Source organism: Dermochelys coriacea, chromosome 18 (assembly GCF_009764565.3).
Source record: "Dermochelys coriacea isolate rDerCor1 chromosome 18, rDerCor1.pri.v4, whole genome shotgun sequence".
In the NCBI taxonomy this organism is placed as follows: Eukaryota; Metazoa; Chordata; order Testudines; family Dermochelyidae; genus Dermochelys; species Dermochelys coriacea.
The window spans coordinates 20,472,160-20,495,939 of NC_050085.1; the positions used below are offsets into that span (position 1 = coordinate 20,472,160).

The window sequence follows — 23,780 nt, forward strand, 5'->3', positions numbered from 1 at the left end:
CTAATCCAATCCCCTGTTCAAAGCAGGACCAAATCATCCCAGCCAGGGCTTTGTCATGATGTGCCTTATAAGCCTCTAAGGATGGAGATTCCACCACCTCCCTAGATCAGTGGTCTCCAAACTTTTTGGCTCACACGTCCCCAGGGTGAAGACTGGAAGACCAGCCACAGGCACACCTCCGACGGAAGAAGGCTGGAAGACCTGCCACAGGCGGGCCGCCGGAGGGGAACATCAGCCATGGACTTGCAGAGCTGCCACAGAAGAAAAAAAAAAGGCGGAGTGCCGTCCAGTGGTGCTCCTGCTGCCGCGCACCCCCTGGGATCATCTCACACACCTGAGTTTGGAGACCCTAGGTAACCTATTCCAGTGCTTCACTACCCTCCTAGTGAAATAGTGTTTCTTAATCTCCAACCTAGACCTCCCCCACCGCAACTTGAGACCATTGCTCCTTGTTCTGTCATCTGCCACCACTGAGAACAGTCTAGATCCATCCTTTTTGGAACCCCCTTTCAGGTAGTTGAAAGCAGCTATCAAATCCCCCCTCACTCTTCTCTTCTGCAGACTAAGACCAGTTCCCTCAGCCTCTTCTTGTAAATCGTGTGCCCCAGCCCCCTAATCAGTTTCGTTGCCCTCCGCTTGACTCTCTCCAATTTGTCCACATCCTTTCTGTAATGGGGGGCACAAAACAATACCCCGGATGTGGCCTCACCAGTGCCGAATAGAAGGGAATAATCACTTCCCTCAATCTGCTGGCAATGCTCCTACTAATGCAGCTCAATATGCCGTTAGGCACACTGTTGACACAAATCCAGCTTCTCATCCATTGTAATCCCCAGGTCCTTTTCCGCAGAACTGAAACTTAGCCAGTTGGTCCCCAGCCTGTAGCAGTGCTTCGGATTCTTCCATCCTAAGTGCAGGACTTTGCACTTGTCCTTGTTGAACTTCATAAGATTTCTTTTGGCCCAATCCTCCAGTTTGTCTAGGTCACTCTGGACCCCATCCCTACCCTCCAGCATATCTCCCTCTCCCCCTCAATTTAGTGTCATCCGCAAACTTGCTGAGGGTGCAATCCATCCCATCCTCCAGATCATTAATGAAGATATTGAACAAAACCAGCCCCAGGACCGACCCCTGGGGCACTCCGCTTGATACCGTCTGCCAACTAGACATGGCACCATTGATCACTACCCATTGAGCCAGACGATCTAGCCAGCTTTCTGTCCACTTTATAGTCCATTCATCCAGCCCATACTACTTTAACTTGCTGGCAAGAATACTGTGAGAGACCGTATCAAATGCTAGCTGGAACAAGGAGTTTACTGTATAGCCAAATGGTGCCACTTTTCTCTAAAATGAGGGATCAGAATTCTCTCTAGGTGGGAGGAAAACACAAATGACAATTTTTCAGGATCACCATGAGAAATCACTCTAACAGCTAATGATGATGATGCATTATGAAAAGCTCAGATGAATCCCCACGTCATTAAGATTAGTAAAAAGAAAAGGAGTACTTGTGGCACCTTGTAGCTCACGAAAGCTTATGCTCTAATAAATTTGTTAGTCTCTAAGGTGCCACAAGTACTCCTTTTCTTTTTGTGAATACAGACTAACACGGCTGCTACTCTGAAACCTGTGATTAAGATTAGTGTATTTCAAAGCTGCAGGCGCTGAATTGTGCATTGTAATGGTAATGCAATTTTAAAGCCTTCAGTCCAGGGAATACACTTGTTCAGTCAGTCCAAAGGAAGGAGTGTTTGTTTGATACCTGGCTAATAGTAGAGCCCTAAGGAAAACCTGCTTAGGGGATGGGATTTATGCCTGTAAAGAGTAAATATAAAAGGAAGACAGGTCAATATGGAGGAAACATATTTTAAAACTTTTTGAAAATATTTCTAGGTTCTTTGATTCTTTTTAAAGGGGGTTTATTGGTGAAAGTGCACAATGAGAGATTACACACGGACATCAGAAGGAAATGTGTTAGCGGCTCTTCCAGAAGCCATCCCGTTGCACGAGAGAGAATGGCTACAGCTGCTAATTAGCATGGCTTAGTATCAGCTCCTGACATTCCAAAAGAACCAGTTCTGTTCTTGGCTGCATGTTCTCCCTTTGATTTCAGTGCGGATTCCAATATACACCTGAGCAGAATCTTCCCCAATAAATTAAATAAAAATGGTCAAAACTGATACTATCTACAAAAAAGAGCAGGGAAGGTAAAAAGATAAGGGGACTTTCCACTGATTTGAATGGGCTTTGGGTCAGGCCATTCTGACAAGTGGAATCCCAACTTGTGGATGGACTTTGAGTCTCCATGTATAGTAAAAAAAAAAAAAGCTGTATAGAAAAAAGATTACATAAAGACCTCCTACTTTTGAAAAGTAAGTACTTAAGTTGCACACCTGGGATGGACCATTTTGGAGTCTAAATGCTCCTCTGCATGTACAAGTGATGGATTAGCACATGCTGTCAGTCATCTGTTTTGCAAATGTATGTTGCCTTCTGCAATTCCGTGAGCTTCAAGGCTTCGACACTAGCAGTAGAAGATCTAAGGCATAGCCAGACACAACTGAACCAGTGATAGATGGTGGCAGAGGAAAAATCCAAGCTTGAGCATGTCTTTGAAGGTCAACAACAGTCTTCTAAATCTCCAGTGACTCCAATGAGCAGTGCATTAGATGGAATGAGGTGCTGTGAGGATCTAGTCCAGATGAAGATTCTGGCTGCAGTTTATGATGAAACCTACCTGGCAAGGCTCATCAGGGAGCCCACACTGGGCTTTTTCAGTGCCTGAGCCACACCTTCTGCAGGAGGCAGACTCCACCCGTGGCACAGAGCTGCAACGTGCCTACAGTGTACATTGTGAGCCTCACAGGCCTGAAATGTAAAGAAGGTCTCAAATATTTGTCTTACCGTGGGAGCCAGTCTCAGGGAGAATAATAGGGCTTGCGAGTTGAGGTTTATGAGCTTGCATGGGCTGGCTCACTATGGAGGGTCTGAACCTCAGCGGGTGTAAATCCATGTAGTTCTAATCAGTGTACACCCATTTACGCAAGATCTTGCCTTGAATCTCCAGGGACAAATCATTTAGGCTATATATGCAGATGACAAATTTCAGTTTCCCTTGTTGCCTACCCTCTGTGCTTACCATTGCATTTCCACCAAGTACATACATAGTGTCTGCATTTACCTTAAAACACTTTCTTCCCAAGAACTCACCATGAAATACCTCTGTTGCCTAGTCCCTGGGAATGCTGCAGTTTCTAAGTGAGCAAAGAGGAGCAAATTGCTTTACTTTCATAAATATCATTTTCAGGTTTTCATACTGAGGAAGCTGATACCTTGTCTGAGTATCATCATGTGGTAGAAATCAGGGATACATAGCCTTGGGAGGTTGCATAGAAGCATTTCCCCTGTCATTATCGATAACACATGCTCATTAAGTGCAGATGAAAATCAACAGAGTCAGAGGCATGGGAAATATTTTTCTCCCTTGTGTGTGTGTGTGTGTGTGTGTGTGTGTGTGTGTGTGTAATATAAGGGCAAAACGGATTAAAAGAGCTATTGAAAATATATACAAATATTTGAAGACCTGTGCAATGTAAAAGTCTACAGCTCCTTGCATGAACTCTTCTGTCTTGCCATGTGGAATAAAAGGAAACACTTAGGAACACAGGTTGTGAGCATGGATCACACCAATGCTTTATCTAATCCAGTACTCTGTCTCTGACAGTGACCAGCACCAGATTCTTGAGAGGAAGGTGCAAGAAACATCCAAAGAGGGCAGTTATGTGATAACTTGCTCAGGCAGTGGCACTGGAACAGTTTTAGAGTAGGGGGTGCTGAGATGAGCCCCCCTTACCCCCTTCATGCCCCTCACCACACCCTAGAGCTGGGGCCGGGAGCAGACCAGTGTCTCCGGGAGGGGGAGACGCATACAGGGGTAAAGTGGCCAAGGCTGGTGCCACAGCTGGGGGCGGATGCGGAGCCCGCAGGTGCAGGGCCAGCAGCCAGGACCCCAGGCCAGTAGCCGGGACCAGGGCTGGCACTGGAACTCCTGAGCATGAGGCTAGCGGCTGAGACCCTGGGCACGAGCCAGCGACCTGGACCAGGGCCAGGACTGGGGCTCACAGCAGAGCCCTTGGGCATGGGGCCAGAGGCCAGGACCCCATGCAAAACCTGGGGGTGCTGCAGCACCCCTCGCACCTCTAGTTCACATGCCTATGCTCCATAGGTGAATTTTCTTCCTATTCCCCTAAATTAGAGGCAGGTTTATGCCCTGAAGCTTGTTTTTAAGGAGGAATATATAATAGACACGGCATTACGTTTACAGAGAATAAACGTGGGCAGCATGCAATGGGAATGGGATCTCATGGCAGGCACATGGAGGGCGAGTCTGCCCTGGGTGACAGCAGGTTTAGCAGCAATGACTTCCTCTGAACAGGTGTTAAAGAGGAAGAAGCCCAATTCCCAGGCAAAGTCGACTGGGCCGTTTTCTCTGCCTGTCCTTCAGCAGATTGTTTGGAAAGAAAAACAGCCCCAGTAATTCTTGCACACTTCTAGTTATGTTAGTGGCCCGTTTTACTCTCCTACAGTCCTAAAGGGCATCCAGAACAGCTAGCATGGCTGTATAGTTTCTCTTCCCCATGTGGCATAGGAGTTAGGGTCCATTTTCTGTTTCTACTGGAGGTTTGGCAGTTTACATGCTGCCTATCAATGTGAGGCTCCTGTTAGAAGGCGGTGGGGTGTAAAAGGGATGCTTTGGCCTGTTGGCTACATTAACTTCCCCCTTTCCCTTCTTTGTCTCTGTGTAACTCTCCACGCAGGTGAGCCAAACCCTGGAGCCTGTGTTAACCCAGCCAATGTACAGCAGATAACTCATTTCACAGCCCTGCCATTTCATTCACTCACTGGTTAGTTTAAGCATAAGCTTTCGTGAGCTACAGCTCACTTCATCGGATGCACTTGATGGAAAAAATGCATCCGATGAAGTGAGCTGTAGCTCACGAAAGCTTATGCTCAAATAAATTTGTTAGTCTCTAAGGTGCCACAAGTACTCCTTTTCTTTTTGCGAATACAGACTAACACGGCTGCTACTCTGAAACCTGGTTAATTTAGTCATCTAATTTAATCAATACCACACAAACCAGATCTTTGTTAAAAATAATACAACTTCCACCCGTCCAGCTGCTTGATTCCAGCAGGTGCTATTGGATTAATTTAATGAGTCTGGAGGCCAAGTCTGCATGTGGCAGGAAACCACGCGCAACTAGCAGCTGAGGTATTCATATAGTGTGACAGGCAGTGAGGATTATTTATATGACAGAAGTGCTTAGCGGCACCAACTGGGATCAGGACTCCATTGCCTGAGGCACTGCACATACCCCTCCTAGGAGACTGTCCCTGCCCTGCGGAGTGTACGATCTAGAGAAGACAGAAGAAGGATGGGGAAAAGGAATGGTTATTTCACATGATGAGGTTATTTCACAGTGGAAAACAGAGGCAGAGCTAAAGTCACTTGCCTAGGGTCATACAGGGAGTCTATGGAAGAGTCAAGTCCTGGACCCAGAGCTCCTGAGTCCCAGTGCCTTAACCACAAGACCATCCTTTATCTTTAGAATCAAAGTTTTGTTATGGTACCAACATGGGTGCACATTCCTGGAGCAATGGTGCATTTTTCTTGCCTTTGACTTCATTCCTCAGTGCACCAAAGGCCAGTAACTATGACCAAGGAATGCACACACAGATGTATCTTATTTTTAATTAGATGGCTTTCTTTTGATAAGCATGAATCCTTCCATCGCTTGTTCCATCTTTAATCAAATTTGTAGCGCCTCAGGCTTTTTATGGGGGGTGAAAGGGAAAGCTTTCAATCTGCAATAAGGACTTGTCTGTCAAGTGGAATAAAATTGATAATTAAGTCATCCACTCTGGCTGCAACTTTTATGAATTTCTGAAGAATTGTCTTAAAGCAATGATGCACAAAGAAACATTTCTAAGCCACACGAGGAGGCTGATAAACAACAGCAGGGACTTCTGCTTTTAAGGGATAGCAATAAATAAACAGAGTGTACAGAAGAGAGGGCAAAAAAGCAGCATTTTTGTCTAGGACCTTGGACTAGGCACTATTTTAATAGAAAAGGGAAACGAGTTTATTGGAAATAATACAAATATTAGTAGGATGGTTCAGATTTATGTTAAGGGGTGACCTGATTACAATCTATAAGTACTACATGGGGAACAAATATTTAACAGTGGGCTCTTCAATCTACCAGAGAAAGGTATAACATAATCCAATGGCTGGAAGAAAAACCTAGACAAATTCAGACTGGAAACAAGATGTAAATTTTTAACCATGAGAATACTTAACTATTGGAACAATTTACCATGGGTTGTGGTGGATTTTCCATCACTGAACATTTTTTAAATCAAGATTGTCTGTTTTTCTAAAAGCTCTACTCTAGGAATTGTTTTGGGGCTGTTCTGTGGCCTGCGTTATGCAGGAAGTCAGACTAGATGATCACAATGGTCTCTCCTAGGAATGGGTGACGGAGGATGGATCACTTAATGGTTACCTGTTCTGTTCATTCCTTTTGGGGCACCTGGCACTGGCCACTGTCAGAAAACAGGATACTGGGCTAGATGGACCCAGTATGGCAGTTCTTATGTTCTCCTGGACTTGGATTCTATGAATCACCAAAACTTGTGAGACTTCCCTTTGCGGTTCAAGCCAGGCCCATGTCTGCTTTGCTTGTGAGATGTGACATGATTGTCTAACTGCATGGCATTCAGTCTACTCTTTGAGCTCGGGGGTTTAATTCCTAGCTCAAGGAGACTTACACTGGCTCTGATGAATTAAGCACACTAAAAACAGAGTGCAGCCCATGGCAGGTGTGACAGACTAGCCACCTGGAATATTTGCCTAGGGTCTTGGAAGGGCAAGTACTCAAAGTGCTCGCTCCTCCCACCGGCCATGCTGCCATGCGTTCACTATTTGTGTTGTACTAGCTTGATTGGAGATAGTGCAAGAATGTCTAGTCAAGCTGGGAATCACACCCCCAGCTCAAAGTGGAGACACTCTCTAAGACTTCCTATTAGAGGTTAATACAGCTTTGAAATCTAGTGTAATGGTGAGATGAGGAGACTCCAGGCTATGGAATCATTAGTTCGTGGATTCATTTGTCCCATGCCTTGCTGACATATTTAGAGTCCTTAGTAGTGCTTTCCCCACTCGGCCAGAGTTTCTCTTCCCATACATTTCCCGTTAATATCTGTGCTTTTTACTGTATCAATCATATTGATGGCTTCCACGTAAACTTTCAATATTTTCTATTCTTTAAAGGTCTGTATCTGTCCCTCTTGTGAGCTATATATTGCCTCCCACTAAACATCTGTTTTCCATGACTTATTCATGGAAAATAAATGATTCTTAGTCAATGTGCTGCACCTTTGAAATTGTGCTGAAATGAAAACAATGTCCTCTACAGTTTAATATGCCTTTCAAAGACTAGCCTCCTAAAGGAAGAATGGCTGGGAATGATATTCCTGAGCCAGTGCATCTTGTTAGTTTTTGCTTATTGTACATGGGGCATGTGCTTATTTCCCAGAGATAGGAGAGATTGGCATGATGCTGTGATGAGAGGAGGGTGAACAGAAGAAAATTTTCAATTTGTTTATATTCCATTCCTAGGAGTCTGGGTAACAAACAAGAGGAATTGGATATTCTCATTCATGAGAAGAAATTTTGATCTAACTGGCATCATAGAAACCTAGTGGGATGCTTCACATGACGGGAATGTTAAAATTTCTGGTTATATCCTGCTTAGAAAGGACAGAATGAGTAAAAAAGGTGCATGTTGGGGTGGCAATATATATATATATATGAAAGACATCATTACTTGTTTTACAGTTATTGATAACTGCAGGATCTTGAGTGCATATGGATCAATGTGCTAACTAACAAAGCCCAGGAGGAGGTAACGGTGAGTGTCTTTTACAGACCCTCAAATCAAACAAGAGACCAGGAGGAGTTACTACTTAAGCACCTGCTTGTCATGGGTGTAAAGAAAAATTATGTTTTTATGGGAGACTTCAGTTTGGGAGACATAGGCTTGAGGTCCATGTAGCCAGTAGTAAAACACCACTTGAGTTTCTAAAAAATTATAGATGATCATTTTCCAACACAAGACTATTTTGGACCTCATTATCATATGGGATAAAGTTGAATTAATCAAATTGGTGGTTCCTTACAGACCAGTAACCATAACCTGATTACATTCAGTGTGGGCAAAGAGGACTGGCCCAACCAGTTTACATATACATATACACAGACAAAATGTTAATGAAAATAAGGAATTTAAGAAACTTTATTAGAAGTCTAAAAAGCCATGATTAGGAAAGGGAACAGCTTTGGATAAAAGCACATCCTAGTTGAGTGGCAAAGTGAAGGCAGCAATTAGAAATAAAAAAGTAAAATACAATAAATGGAAAAAAGGGCAAATAGATAGCAATCAGTATAGAAATTATGAAGTACAAAAAATTTGATAAGAGAAGCTAGAGAAATCAGGGAAAAATCCATAGCTAGCAGGGCTAAGGATAATAAGTCTTGTCAAACCAACCTGATTTCATTCTTTGATGAGATTACAAGTTTGGCTGATAAAAGTAATTGCGTAGATATAAGATGTTCAGACTTTTGTAAAAGAAAAGGAGTACTTGTGGCACCTTAGAGACTAACACAGTTGCTACTCTGAAACCAGACTTTTGTAAGGCATTTGACTTAAAATCCTAGCTCTATACAATATCAATAGAAGACACATTAAATGCATTAAGAACTGGCTAACAGCCTGATCTCCAAACGCAGCCCTCAGTGGGGAAAAATCATGGAATGGGAGTGTTTCTAGTGTGATTCTGCAGGTACTGGCCCTGATGCTAGTCAACATTTTTGTCAATGATCTGGAAGTAAATATAAAATCACTGCTGATAAAATGTGTGGGTGGCACAAAGATTGGTGAAAAGGTAAATAATGATAAGAGGGAAGGCAGAATGCTCTGGATTGCTTGCTAAGCTGAGACCACTCCACTAAAATGTGCTGTAATACAGCCAATTGGACACTTCAACATCTTGGAACAAGGAATGACATCATGGAATCATATAGAATATTAGGGTTGGAAGGGACCTCAGGAGGTCATCTATTCCAACCCCCTGCTCAAAGCAGGTCCAATCCCCAATTTTTGCCCCAGATCCCTATATGGCCCCCAGAGGGATTGAACTCACAACCCTAGGTTTAGCAGGCCAATGCTCAAACCACTGAGCTATTTCTCCCCCTACAGAATGGGTGATTGTATCCAGGAAACCAGTGACACTGAAAAGGATTTACGGGTCATAGCAGACAAGTGACTCCACATGAGCTCCCAGTGCAATTCTGTGGCAACATGCTCCTGAGGATGGATAAAGAAGGGAGTAGATGTGGGAAGGTGATCTTACCTTTGTGTATAGCACTGGTGAGACTGATCGTAGAATACAGTTCTGAGCACAAGCTGTTACCACTTGAGCTAATTTCCCCTAGCTGAAGCTATTGCAGATGTCTGTCCTACATGGATCAGGCTCACAGGGGGACCTACAACACACTCTCCACAGCAGGTTATACTGACCCTTCACAACTGGCAGTGTTCCACTCCCTCTTTGCCTAGACATAAGTGATGGCACAAGGTGCAGAGCAAGGAAGAATCAGGCCCCACATCTATGCCATGGACATTATTAAATATCTGTAACATTCCTTTTCCTTCACAAAAATATTTCATCACAGAATCTCAGGAAGAAAATTCACCAGTGGGCCAGCTGCCTAACTCTGAAAAATCAGATTATTCAAAACCAGGGGCCAGCGTCTTAAAAGGGCCTCATCTCAGCCTGTGGTTTTCTGGGTGTCATGGAGTGCTGCAAATAGACCTCTGACTGCCCAGGAAATAAGGCAGAGATTATGGCTCCTCTGAGTTTCTGGGACCAAGGCAGATCATTACACTGAGTGATGACTGCAGTGCAATGGGACACAGACCCTGCTTAAATAACAGGTGCAGGGTCACTTTTAACAGGGGAAAATGGTTTCTTTCCCACTGCTGTTATACTCACATAACTGCAGTCCCTTATGCTGTGTGTTTTTACCAACAGAGAATGGACTAGTTCCTACAACAACTTGTATAATCTTTATCAGAACTTTTCCCTGCTGTATTTTCCAGAGGGAAAGCTACTGCTGCTGCTGGGAGAGGGGACTTCTGTGCTTTCCCCTCCACCCAGGATGAGGTTCAGCTTAGACATGACTGACCCGGGCACATGAATCTTCCTCTTCTTTTTCAAGTGACAGGGACGAATGAGTAACTGACTCCCTCCCTCAAATTGCTAGCTCTCAAGGCACAATTTTCCTTTTCCACTGGAATTGCTGTTATTTTACAGCAAATGCTGCTTTTAGATGTCCAGTCATTCTAATGTAGACACTTTCTTCTGCTCCATTCTTTTCTTCCTTCTGCTTGTGTTTTCTACTAGGCCTATTTTTGGTGGGTGTGTGGGCATCTAATTGAGGTTCTAATTACTACCAGCTGCCTTAATCCACATTTGAAAAGGAGAAAGTGCAGCCTCCTTCTCTCATGTAGATGAACTCTCCAGGAAGTTAAATACATTTTCAAGTGTACGGTTACTTTTTTCAGAGCTTTCTCCTTTTCCCCTTTTCTCAGGGTGAACTTAGCCCCAAAGATTGAAGGCTGCTTCAGCATTACCAAACCCAAGCATTCAAAAATCAGGAGCCAGGCCCCAAAAGCAGAAGATTGGCTTTAAAATCATGAGATTTATAAATCATAAAGGGTGGGTTCTTTCATCATCACTTAGAAAACGTCAGTGACTACAGAATGCTGCAGTGCGTCTCCTCATCAACCAGGCTATCACAAGCACATCCAACCTGTCCTTTGCTCCCTACTTGCTCCCACAGAATATTGAATCAAGTTCAAGGTCTCCATCCTTATCTTCAAAGTGTTCCATGTCCTGGACCTAGAAAATCTTAAAGATCAACTATAGCTCCAGGAAGATGATCATGGTTGACAACTCTGTTCTTCTGGCACAGTGGGACTCTCTCCAGTAAGTGCAAAGCCTGTCTGTTTGGGAAACAGAACTTTCTTAGGGATTGGTCCAAGACTGCGGAATGAACTTCGCCAGGAATTAGGACAAGCACAAATCTCCCCTGTTCCATTCCAAGTGCAAGGAGTGTTTCTTTGACCTTGCCTTCTCCAACATAAACACAGAGTAACATGTTTTAAAAAAAAATTAAAACAAGACTTGTCACTGCACCTGCTTCTACCTCTGGGGAGAGGATGAAACAACAAATAGTATGTGGCAGATGTGTAATCCGTTGGTTAATGAATGACTGGAAGGCATCAGATACTCTGGTGATGAGTATAGTATAAGAACCAATGTAGAACAGAATAGATCATGGGTTGGATGCAGAGCCCATTGAAGTCAATGGGTGTGTCTTCCCATTAAGACCCTATACTAAGTACACTTCCTTTTCCAGCAGGGAAGCCATAGCCTCAATGAGAACAGAGATTTAGCCATCTTCTCACTCCCTGTAGGTGGGACTTCCAGGTGATGAGGGGAACAGATTAGGTAGGGTAGTCAAGGCAGAGCAGCATGGGGCAAACTTGCATTGTCATTGCCTATGAGTTTTAGCCTGTAAAATTCTTTTCACCAGCAATAAAAAATAAACCACTTTAAAGTTAACCATGAAATAAACCCAAAAATAATTTGGATTAAGCACCAGAGAGAGTCAGCCAAAACAGGTGCCCCTCTCCTTTTTTTTTTTATTTTCTTTCAACAGAGGTCAATTGATTCTTTGTCACCTTGGGACTCGCAACAAAATCAATGTTACTTCATCCATAATTTGAACTTTTCATTTACTAAGGGTAGCAAATGTTAGTGCCATTGTAATTTTACAGGGTCTTGTTAGATAACAGGGGAAGATATAATGTGAAGATTATGCACGGTATCAACGGCAAAATATTATAGCTGGGAATGAGTTAGAAGAACATTAATGTTTGAGGCACGTTATAAGACATGACATGTGCCGATTATAAAATGTCTCATGCTTCAAGTAATTACTCATTGACTCGCTGATGTACTACCGATAGACTATCACCCAACAAACTGAATATCCTATTAGCAGAGAATGACCTGCAAACATTTCTCCTAAACCAGGCACCTTTATTCTTCAGAGAATAATCTTGTGTGTCAAAGAGCCAGGCAGGCTGCAAAGGGAGAAAAGTGACTGATGTTGTAAATTTTAGACAGATCGATAATAGAATCTGTATGGACCTTGGATATTTTTATGTTTAATTCACTGGATAAAATGAAAGAGGGTAAATCACTTCGAGTAGATATAAACTGATGTTCATAGGCACATTTATAGAACTAGCTAAAAATATGAATCCTGCAATTACGGACTTAAAAGATCATTGGTACTGTAGTCACTACAGCATGACTGCTATGAAAAAAATCCCTTCTCTGAGCACATTGTGTGTGTTTCAGGAGTGAGAGTTATTGCAGTATTAGCAAGAGGAGAATCAGAGATGGGCTGAAATTGAAGTAGAGATCCTGTCTATTGTCAGGGTCTAGCAAACGTGAGACTGTAATGTCCAGACTAAATCTCTGTGTGCCCACCATCGAGTTGGGGGTGCGGAGCAAGTGGGTGCCATGTTTTTGTCATATCCTCCAAACTACTGGGTGTGGTTCTGGTTTTATTTATCCTGGTGTAAATCAGTAGTAATCCCAATTAAATTAATGAGATTCTATTATTGTAGCCCCACTGTCTCAAACAGGCAGGAATCCTTATCACCATTTAATAACAGATTGTACGTTGTCGATATGTAATGACAATACATAATGAAATCACCTAGCTGCTGACATTCCATTTATCTGGTGCCAACAAATACCCCAAAGAACGACGACAGCTGAGACCAAAACGACACCAGAATAGCAGTGAAATTAGACCAGCGCTTGTTGATCTAGGGCTTGATCCTGCAAGGAACTGCACAACCCCTGGAGGTGCTGAGTGCCCTCTGCTCCCATTGAGTTGGCTGAGTTGATACAGGGCATAGATTCTAAATTTCCTCGGGTCACAATGTTTACTTTGCGCTGCAGCGAAGGTTTGAGGCTAGAACTGAGACATGGAAAAGATTTATTATACCATCTAGTCCATCTCCCTGCTGGGGCAGGATCAGCCCCCAAACCATACGTGCACATGCTTTTCCAAGTCTAGATTTCAATGTCTCAAGTGATGGTGTCTCCAGCATATGTCTTGGCACCTGTTCCATGCTTCTCACAATCTGAAAGGTTTCCTGATGTTCAGTCTAAATTTTCCCTGTCTTAATTTGTTTTTTTCGCTCTTGTTTTTTAACTTCATGGACCACCTTAGACAATTCCTCTCCCTCCTTGGTGTTCCCACCCTTCAGATGCTCAGTGGAAGTGCCACTTCCTGGTAGCTGGATTCTCCAAGCCAATGAGGTGATGTGCCAACATCTACAAAAGCAGTAATTCCTGAAGGAATCATGTACAGAACCTTGCTTGTTTAGCTGGAAACCAAAATGCAGCAGTGGGAGGAGAAAATAAGGAATGAGGCAGAGAGGGAGAGAGAAAGAGATTATCAAATTATTATGGCTGTGTTTCATCACTGTTGTTATTATCTCCTGCTGCAAGTAATTCTGTCTTAGTGTTAAAGGTTTCTTCTGTGCTTGGCATGTTTCTGTTTCATTTATCGGCTGAACACACGTTGTGGAGGATGCGGTGAAGTTGCTGAGCTAAATAGTGTGCAGGCAAAGTGCCAAGGGGGGGTGTTCTGTTTTACTTCTGCTAATAAAAAGTACTTTACAGCAAATCAAGAAGAGCTTATGCAAATGATGACAGTTACTGGACTCCTCCAGGTAGCCACAGAAGTTCTCTCCACAGAGCTGGTGTCACTGTTTGTGGGTGGTGCTGCTTAAAGTGTGCCTGTGTTTTCCCGATGCTCTTTTGAGCAATATCTGTTTTAGATCTGGAAATATACAATGAAACAAGACACAGACTGTGCTCATGTATTCACACAGACATATGCATGTCCCAGCATGTATGCACATATACACAAACATACATGTCTGAATACATGCCCACACTTATGCATTTGCTTACACACACATGCACACATGACACTGGTACGTTTTAGCTAAACAAACAAGCAAGCAAACCCATCCACTCCACCCACACTTTTTTCTGCTGCAGTTTTTGCTAATTTGAACCACAGATGAATGCTATCGATCACACATCTTTAACGCCATAGTGAAAACTAGAGCATTTCTCTAGAGGAAAGATGCAAAAATCAAACTGGGATCAAAATAGCATTTTAAAAAAAATCTCACTCCTCTCCCCAGCAGCAAGCTCAGTCATCTGGGCTGGGCACTGGGTTGTAGATTTACCCCTGTTATGTTAATTTCTGTAGGTGGTCTCAGAAACAGAGAGACGGATGACAGAATCTGAAAACAAATAAATAAAATAAAGCACCCTTTGCATCCAATATCTCTTGCAGGCTCCTGAAGCTTCCATGAACTGTAGGAGACCACCTCTCCTGCTTGCTGACTCTACAGTTTCGCTCCATGCATTCCTGGCATACATTTCTCCATGCTGTCCTTTTGACCTGCTTTAGTTAAATAACGGGTGCTGCTGAAAGTCTCGGAGGGCATGTGCACTTGCAAAGCAACCACAGTGCTGTGGGTAGAATGGATAGCCAGTGGGACCAACAGGCTAATTCAACCAAATTGGCTGCAAGCATTCTGAGAATAGCATCTCATTAAAACCCCCTGAATTAGTCTCAGTAGAGGCCTTGCTTTTCACTGAACACTGGAGCAGTCTCAGTGTGAATGCTGGATGGGAAGGACAATCCCACGCCAATGCCTGCAGATTCCTTTGAAAAACCAGGCACAATCATGTCATCGCTGCTGTACAGAGTGGGGCCCCAAACCGCATCACCCGAGAAGCTGGGCACCAGCCTGGGAAAAGAAATAGAGGAACTGGGTTGTAAAGGTACCAATCCTGCCCCCAGGCAATGGCAAGAGTTAACAATTAGAGTTCACGGAGTCACTGTGGTTCCCCAATACAAAACAAAATAATAATTATTCTAAACTTGACAGGCGCCTGTGCATTATCTCATTACACACGCGCAGCACCAAGGAAAGCTCAGGGTGACAATAAAATGTTCCGTAGATGCACAAAGCAATTAGAATGAAATTTCTGTATGGCTCAGGTATGAGTCCTTTGTCAGATGAGTCACTGGGGTGGTTCAGTGGCTGTGTCACAACTGGGTCAGATATGCAGCGGCTGCACTGGAAAGTCTGGGTGTAAAGCATGCCTTTAGAAAAATACATCGGGCTCAAACAATCTCTTCTCCAAGGTTTCTGCCTTTCATGTAACTGCAGCTCTTGCTATCTCCCAGAGCATGTTCAGACAGCAGAGAATTGGCTGCTGTCATTTGTGCAGCATTTACGGACCCTCATCCTGGAGTTGGATCTGGGTGGATAGGGCCCTACTCCAAGCAGAGCACCCTTGACATAAGCATCTGCCTGCCTGGACTCAAGTACAGAACAGGCGACTATAAATAGATACTTTTTTGGAGGGAGAGGGATTGGATATATTTGACTCCCTATCTTGAGTCTCATTTAGATGGGTATTTCTGCCCTGAAATCACCTGGCCTTTTAGGGATTCCCAAATGGTACTTTAGGTCAGCATGAGGGCTGAACCCTGCCTAGAGTGTTGAACTTACTTCTCCACTCCATCTTAATTTGTCTCTCCCCACACTAAGAAAATATAAACACCTCAGATTTGAGGTTAGTTATTTTTCCATCACTTGAAAACAAGATAGGACGTTTTGGTTTTTTTAAAGATATGCTTTAGTTCAAACAGGAGTTATGCTGGCCTGTGCTATCCAGGAGGTCAGACTAGGTGATCTTAGCCCCTTGGAATCTATGGAAAGGAGCTTCCTGTTAAGAGGAAGGATGGTGTAATGGTTAGAGAATGAACTGTGGACCTAGGTTCACTTCCAGCTCTGCCACAGACTTCTTGTGTGACTGCAGGTGAGTCACTGAATTACTCTGTGCCTCAATTCCCCATCTGTACAATGGGGAGATTAGCATTTCCATACCTCACAAGCATATTCACACCTGTAACAACATTAGTGGGTCTAACACAAAAAAAAAAGGAAGGGAAAAAGGTAGGGCCTGAAATTTCAAAAGTGACTAGCCTCAATTCTGGAGGTGTCCTATTTAAGATACCCGCTTTTCAGAGGCAGCTTCGAAAGTGTGTCAAGTTGGGCCCCCCCAATCACTAGTCACTTTTGAAAATTTGGGACCTTCTCTCTCTCTTTCTCTCTATTAGACCCATTCATTAGTGTCATTACTGGTTTGAATTTTAAGTTTAATTCTGTTCTGAAACATTTTAATTTGGTTTTATTGTGTTGTACCAAGCGTAAGCACCTCAGTGAAGGGTGCAAAATAACAACAGCTATTTTTTATTATTTTATTTTTTATTTTATTACATGGACTTCTAAAATTCTTCTGACGTAAGCAAACTAGTTTCACATGTATTGAACAATCTCTGGAGTTCATTAAACAGGATAAATTAGCTGTTTATGGAAGACAAAGGAATTAAGATGATGCCAGTACAGCTTGATTCTAGCAAAAGCAATTATTCAAAAGAGAGGAATTACATGGGGATTAGAGATGGGTATCAAGATATTATCTGGCATCTCAAACAGCCCTCGCGTAGCTTTGAATTACCTGATTTGTGTTGATATCCAATCCACTTTGAGCCAAGAGGGAAGGGACCTCTGTTTCTTTAATTCTTTAACATGACAGGTGTGTTTGCTTCTGGCTTCTCTACATTATGTTGCTCTGTTCTTTGTCTTGAAAATTTAAAGAAACATTCCCCATTTCTTTCCATTGCAGAACTCCATGAGTGAGCAGGGAAGCGAGCTGGGAAGCAGGCTTCCTTTCTCCCTCCCTTTAAACCTTAGATAATTTGAGTAAGATGGGGAAATGTTGTTAACATCACAAAAAGACAGGCCAGTAGAAGGTAGGGGAGCCTGAAGGGATTGGGGATGTCATGAATATGCATGGAGAATCCTCCTGGATACTACAAAACTCCCAAGCTTTCTGGATCATTCTTCAAGGTTTCAAGAAAAACTATGGTTCATTCTCCCCCAGGTATCCCACTACCTCTCTAGGTTCCAGCCAGAAAGGAAGCTGAAGGGCTGAGCCTGCCCTTGTGGTATTTCTCACCCAAGTCAAAGCATGAGACCACACTTTCTTCTGAGGTTTGCAGTCAGAGGTTTCAGCCCCAAGAGGCCTGGAGAGCTAGGAAGTGAGGGTGCTTTCCAGACTGATACCAAGCCTTTCCAGAGGCACCCATCATTCCCCATGTGGGGAACAGGATGAAGGAGCCAGCACCTACACTGCTGCCCAGAAAGCTCATAAAAGGTTCCGTATCATCCAAGGCATAGTAGCTGTGTTTTCTATACAATAGATGAAAAAGAGAGCGAGTGAGAGGGTGGTGAGATCCTAAGGGGGTGGGAGGAGCTAGAAAGCAGGTCTCATGGCTCTGTCACACCATTATGTGTCATTGGACAAGTGCCACAACACCTCTCTGTGTCAGTTTCCACAGCTGTAAAACAGGGATAATAAACCATACCACGGTCAGCCCTGCGGTAACTCCAACAACTTCAGTGATGTGGCCCAATATCTATTGAATCCTTCCAACAGCCTTGCAAGTTGTAACCAGTATTTGTAATAAATAATAATATAATTAATAACTAAATAACTAGACCTAGCTCTCATAATGTGCTTTAAAATATTTCAAGTGCTATATAGTCTGGGCCATATTCTGCAGTATCTTACACCCTGAGCAACTGCAGCAGCAAGGCAAGACAGTGAGGTTCCCTGGAATAAGGCAGTGCAGAATATGGCCCTAGAAATATCATTTTGGACTTGCAGGGAAAATATTATAGGCCAAACTCAGCAGCCCATACTGCCAGCCTGGTTCTTTTAGCTGTTGAATGTCTCACATAGAAGGCGCTAAGTACCTTGAACATACATTGACTTTACTGGGAGTTTTGCTTGAGGAAGGACTGAGCAATGGCTACAGGATTTGTCCTTTTGAGATTACATTCCAAACAATAATACTTTATCCTTACAGTGTCATGTTAATGCTAATTACCTGAAATGCACCAGAAGTCTAACCCTTTTAACACTCAGTACAACAAAGATGATTTGTCCCAGAGTGTGATAAAATATATTTACGGACTGTCTTGTAGGCCATAATTGAAATGGCATTGGAGTGGTGCTATTTTTTTTTTTAATTTTAAGCAGTTCCAAACCTCTTAATAGTGTTTTAAACTGTAACTTAGATTTTTAAAAGTTTATCACACACTAATTCATTCAGCTTTCATTTGCATTCTGCTGACAGGCTACAAAATTGCTTCCCTGCCATTCCAGAAAGCTCCAACTCCTGCAATTTACAGTGCCTTTCAGATTTAATCAGGATATTTCCTAAACTCCACATTAATATCAACAAGGCAGTTTTCAATAACATCTAAAAGATGAATGTCTATTATTTATACTTTTAGCACACACTATTTTAAGCCACCTTCAATTGTGCATTAGAATAAAGATTGGATTAGCCAGAAGGACCCTATAAAACACTCTTGGGCAATGGCTAGGAAAGCTCCTACTTCTCAGGTCAGAAAAGTGGCACATTTGGTAGCACCTTTAAATTGCAAACCACAAATCCTGCCATCACCTAAGTGCTGTTTATTTAGAGCCTGAGCCAAAGCTCACTGAAATCAGTGGGATTCTTTGTGCTTGTTAGAGTGGGCTTTGGATCAACCTTTTAGAACAACAGTAATATCTAGCTCTTATGTAGAGCTTTTCATCAGTAAATCTCAAAGGGCTTTATGAAGTGCCTTGAGACATGCCAAGCACCCTCATTCCCTGATGGGAGCCAGTTTAGGATGCCCATCACCTTGCAGGAGTTACACAGCACCTCACAGCATCAGACCCTTCATCACTGCCCTAAAGAGTCAGTATCATATTGTTATTGGGTCAAACACTTGTTATTTCAGTCTTCTAAATTCTGCCAGTGCAAGTGACAGCAGGGATTATTTTTGGCTCTGCCACGTATAGGTACCTAAGCAATTTGCAGGAGCCTGGTGTTACTGTGTAGTTACTAGAGCTGTGTGAAATGTTTTGTGTGAATTTATCCCCTTTTCCTGTTCACAAATGATCGATGAACAGATATTGAGTTTTACAGATTTGTTCATTATTTGACAAATTTCAGACCCTGGGTTGCTTCTGAACTATTCACCACGGTTATTGCTTTGAGTGTTCACTGGTTGTCATTCTCAATTCACACTGGGTGCTTGGTCACCTAAATGACATGGGACTGTTTCTTCTCCTTGATTGGTCAACCAGCCACTTGTGACATAGACATTTAGGCAAAGCCATATTGCAGTAAGTATTCATGATGGTTTGGAAGGTGGGTTTTAATGTCAAGAAAACAATTGCAAACATGTATTTTAGCCAATCCTACAAACTCAGTAATAGTTTGAGAAGTCCCAAAACTTCGAATCCAAACTACTTCACTTGCCCCTAGCACTGATGTGCTGGATCCTTTCTTTGGGGAGAATTTCTGGGTTATTGAATAAAGTATTTAAGAGCTTTAGGCAAATAAAGTTGAAAATTCAGAGGAAACTATAGTATTCATTCTCTGGGATACCTTCCCTCAAGAGCATGTGTTCTTGGGCTTCCATGATACTTTTGAATATTATTGTTACTTGTGCAACATTTAAACTTAATAGAGTATTTCACTATTATGAAATCAATCCATGAATTCCACACAGAACCCTTCCCTTTGTACTACAAATGGAAAAGTACAATGTCTTGTTGTGTGACTATTCTTTAGGATGTCACTTAGAAATGTCTAGTCCTTCATGATCTTATTTTAACATACCTTAGGTTAAAGCAAAAGAATTTATAGATTTTTTTTCATCTTCCAGATTCTCAGTGTATAAAAGCATGTGACGTACAGGTCATACATATTATTTTACACTGACCTCATTAGCCCTAAGGGGCTTTGTCTTTTCATTCCCCCAGAAAACTACATGCAAGACTTCATACTGGGATGAAGAGTCACCATTATTCGACTAATAACTAATATTGATTGCTAGAAAGCAAATAAGTCAGTGCATTCCAATCTTTGGTGTCTATCTGTCAAACAGGAGGAAAAAGTCACTAGGAAAGAGATGAGGTCATGTGGAATACTGAGAGTAAAATTCAAGTGGCTGTAAAACCACACTCTACTACTGTAAATATACAGTCTCAGAGTAGCAGCCGTGTTAGTCTGTATTCGCAAAAAGAAAAGGAGTACTTGTGGCACCTTAGAGACTAACAAATTTATTAGAGCATAAGCTTTCCAAATGCATCCGATGAAGTGAGCTGTAGCTCACGAAAGCTTATGCTCAAATAAATTTGTTAGTCTCTAAGGTGCCACAAGTACTCCTTTTTTTTTGTAAATATACAGGAACCTTAATTAGGAACAAATTAATGATATTTTATTTCCATGTGTACGGTTACACACTATAATAAATTACAGACAAAACGGAGAGAGAACACATTCTAAACTCCTTTCTATTAATGATAGATTTCAGAGTAGCAGCCGTGTTAGTCTGTATTGGCAAAAAGAAAAGCAGGACTTGTGGCACCTTAGAGACTAACAAATTTATTTGAGCATAAGCTTTCGTGAGCTACATGAAGTGAGCGGTAGCTCACGAAAGCTTATGCTCAAATAAATTTGTTAGTCTCTAAGGTGCCACAAGTCCTCCTTTTCTTCTTCCTATTAATGGTGTCCTTAATATTAATCTCCTAGTGTTATAAAATCTCCCCTAATTCTGAAGTTTGCAAAAAAAACTTTAATAGTGACTATTCTTTCCCGAGATGAATTGTCAGTGGATTACACTAGGTAATGGCCTGTCAATAGTCTCCATGGATCTTTTGTACACTGTGGATTCGAGTAAAGCCTAGCCAGCTCAGATTGCTGCACATCTGAAGCAGGCCTGATTGCTTGCTGGGAGGTAATCTGGCTATTTTGTAAACCTGACCCACTCTTGAAATGCTGGGCGATGCTATGTCAAATGTTATTAGTACTGGAAACATTATAACTGGTTGCCAATTGCCTGTTGCTTCTTCAGTTAGTGTAAGGTAAACAAGTATTAATGTACCAATTTAACAAATGGCTAAACTGAGGCATGGAAAGGGGAAGGGTCCAACTTTCAAAGCAGTCTTCATCAAGCCTCCAGTTATGGCTGAAAACACATGAACAAACAGGTTTTGGAGCCCTACCACTGAATAGAATTTGCATGGATGGAATGCAGTGAAACATCAGCTGGAGTCATTAAGTTTTGCCTTGTACCAGCCAACAGCCAATGGGCCAATCTTCTTCATGACTTGGCCCGGTTTCTCCACAATATTGCATGATCCTCCACAGACCTTCCAGCTAGCCAGATTTGTACCAAACCCCAAAGCTAGACTAGTTTTTTGGGGGCTTATTCTGTAATTTCCCACAGCTTTTATTGTAACACCATTATCTTCCACACTTTACCAGGTCCCCCAGGCATGACATTTTTAAAAATGTGGCCATGACACTGCATAATCTCTGAAGCTGATCCCATCTATCACTCATCACAAAGAAGGAGGAAAAATATGACTGCTATTTAAATGTGGGAGCAGTCATGGGAATGGCTCCTGTTGGAAGTTCAGCAGCACACACAGAATAATGAAGCACTGAACATAGCTGAAGGACATTCATTTTTCTGGTCAGCAGTGCAGTTGTGTTTGCTCTCCGATGGTACCACTGACAGATGGAACAATGCAGGTATATCAGATGCCTTTTTGGAGGGGATATGTTTGGAGGGAATAACCTCTGCTCCCAAAGCATATATATGTTTGTTAGATCTATGGCCCTGATTGGTTTCTTCTCTGAAGTTGTCATAGTGTAAGAAAGGAAGGAGATGGTTGTTGCTGAGTCTCAGTACTTTGGATGTTTGCTTTAAATAGAATTAGCCATGGAAATCAAAACATGTAAATGTAAATTAGGGTTTATTTTGCAGTTGTTCTTGGTGCAAATTTACCCTAACATTACCTATAAAGCATATGCTGAAGTGCCATTCTTTTAAGCCTTTAAACAATATCTATTGGTCCAAAAAGGAAAAAAAAAACAAAGCTGTTGCTTATCATATGAAAGCCTGCAATTATCATTAAAAGACTATTGTGTTTTAGCAATGATTACACAAGATCTGTGAGCTTTTCCAAAGTGTGATATTCATATCTGTTAATCAAAGTCTAAGTATCTGTTGCTCATTTTCATTATTTGCACAGCGTTCAAATTGTTACAATGTTGTAAAGTATTTGAAGGCAAACTATGACGGTCTCTCCAAAGAAATAAATTAACCTATTTCAAATCCCGAATCATGATCGGAATAATTGTGTTGACCTTACATGAACCATTACTTTCATCTGGAGAAGGTTGTGTTCTTTTTTCCCCTCACACCATTGACTTCTGTAAAACTACTCCAATTTATGATGCTGTAAGCGTGTGGAGGATCAAGCTCTGGAAATTAGGGCTGGGTAGAAAATAACAAAGCCATTTTGTGAAAATTTTGGTTAGGATGAAATTACATCTTGTAATGGAAAATCATTTAGTCTAAAAGTGGATGGGCAGAATGGCTGGAAATGCAGTTCCTCATTTACTTAAACCCAGTGTGCAAAAGCACCTGCGTCTCCTTTAAGACCTGAACAACATCACCAATACATCTAGCACTTTATGGAATGTACTCCCTGCCTGTGCTAGCTGGCACGTGGCATCACCTATTCTTTGCAGGGGAAACGTAGAACAGTGAATTCCATTTTTGGCAGGTAAAAATGCTTTTTGCTTCCCCTGGCAATGGATATGTTCCCACTTATACCAAGTCCCGAACGAGCCAAGGCATTGCAAGGCACTCTGAGGTCAAACAAGGTGACAGGCATTTATAGAAATGGAAAGTATGGGAATATTATCGTGTGTTGGAAACTGACCCTCTCTGCTCAGCATAGGGCGAGGAATAAGAAACCAAGACTTCAAAGTGCAGTCTAGTGAGACAACATAAGCAGCAAGGAGATGACTCACCTGAGAGGGTCCATGTTGTATTAGCTGTTGTGTACAAACCAAGCCCCTGTGCATGTTTAATGTGACACAGTTCTCGTGCTGAAGCAATGAGCAGGATCTTCTCTCGAGCATTATGTCCCATCTCCTGCCCTCTGTGAAACTCCAAAGCAATCAAGCAGACTCAAGCAGTTTCTTTAACAGATCTCAATTGGGGAACAAGACAAAAAGAAAAGGAGTACTTGTGGCACCTTAGAGACTAACAAATTTATTAGAGCATAAGCTTTCGTGAGCTACAGCTCACTTCCTCTGAAAAAAGACAAAAACAGCATCTGCCTTTAAGTGAGCTATCAATTTTGCTGGGGGTGGGGAGGGGGGTTGGTACAGTGAATTGGAAACATGACACCAGATGAATGTTGGGTCGTATCTAGTCAGGATTTTCATTCAGCACCATTCCATGGGAGGAGAATTCACCATCTATTGTGAGACTGAAATGTCCATTATCTCCAGGTGACAGCTATTTTCCAGTGAACAATAA

General features: G+C 42.3%; 1 long non-coding RNA gene across 1 annotated transcript; it reads right to left on the reverse strand.

Annotated features, from left to right (window-relative positions):
• Positions 1-170: 170 nt before the first annotated feature.
• LOC122457059 lies at positions 171-21,882 on the reverse strand. The gene is made up of 3 exons (XR_006276344.1): positions 21,872-21,882; positions 19,458-19,465; positions 171-349 (listed from the first exon to the last, which is right to left on the reverse strand). It is a non-coding gene; the product is annotated as an uncharacterized LOC122457059 (long non-coding RNA).
• Between the last annotated feature and the right edge of the window lie 1,898 nt (positions 21,883-23,780).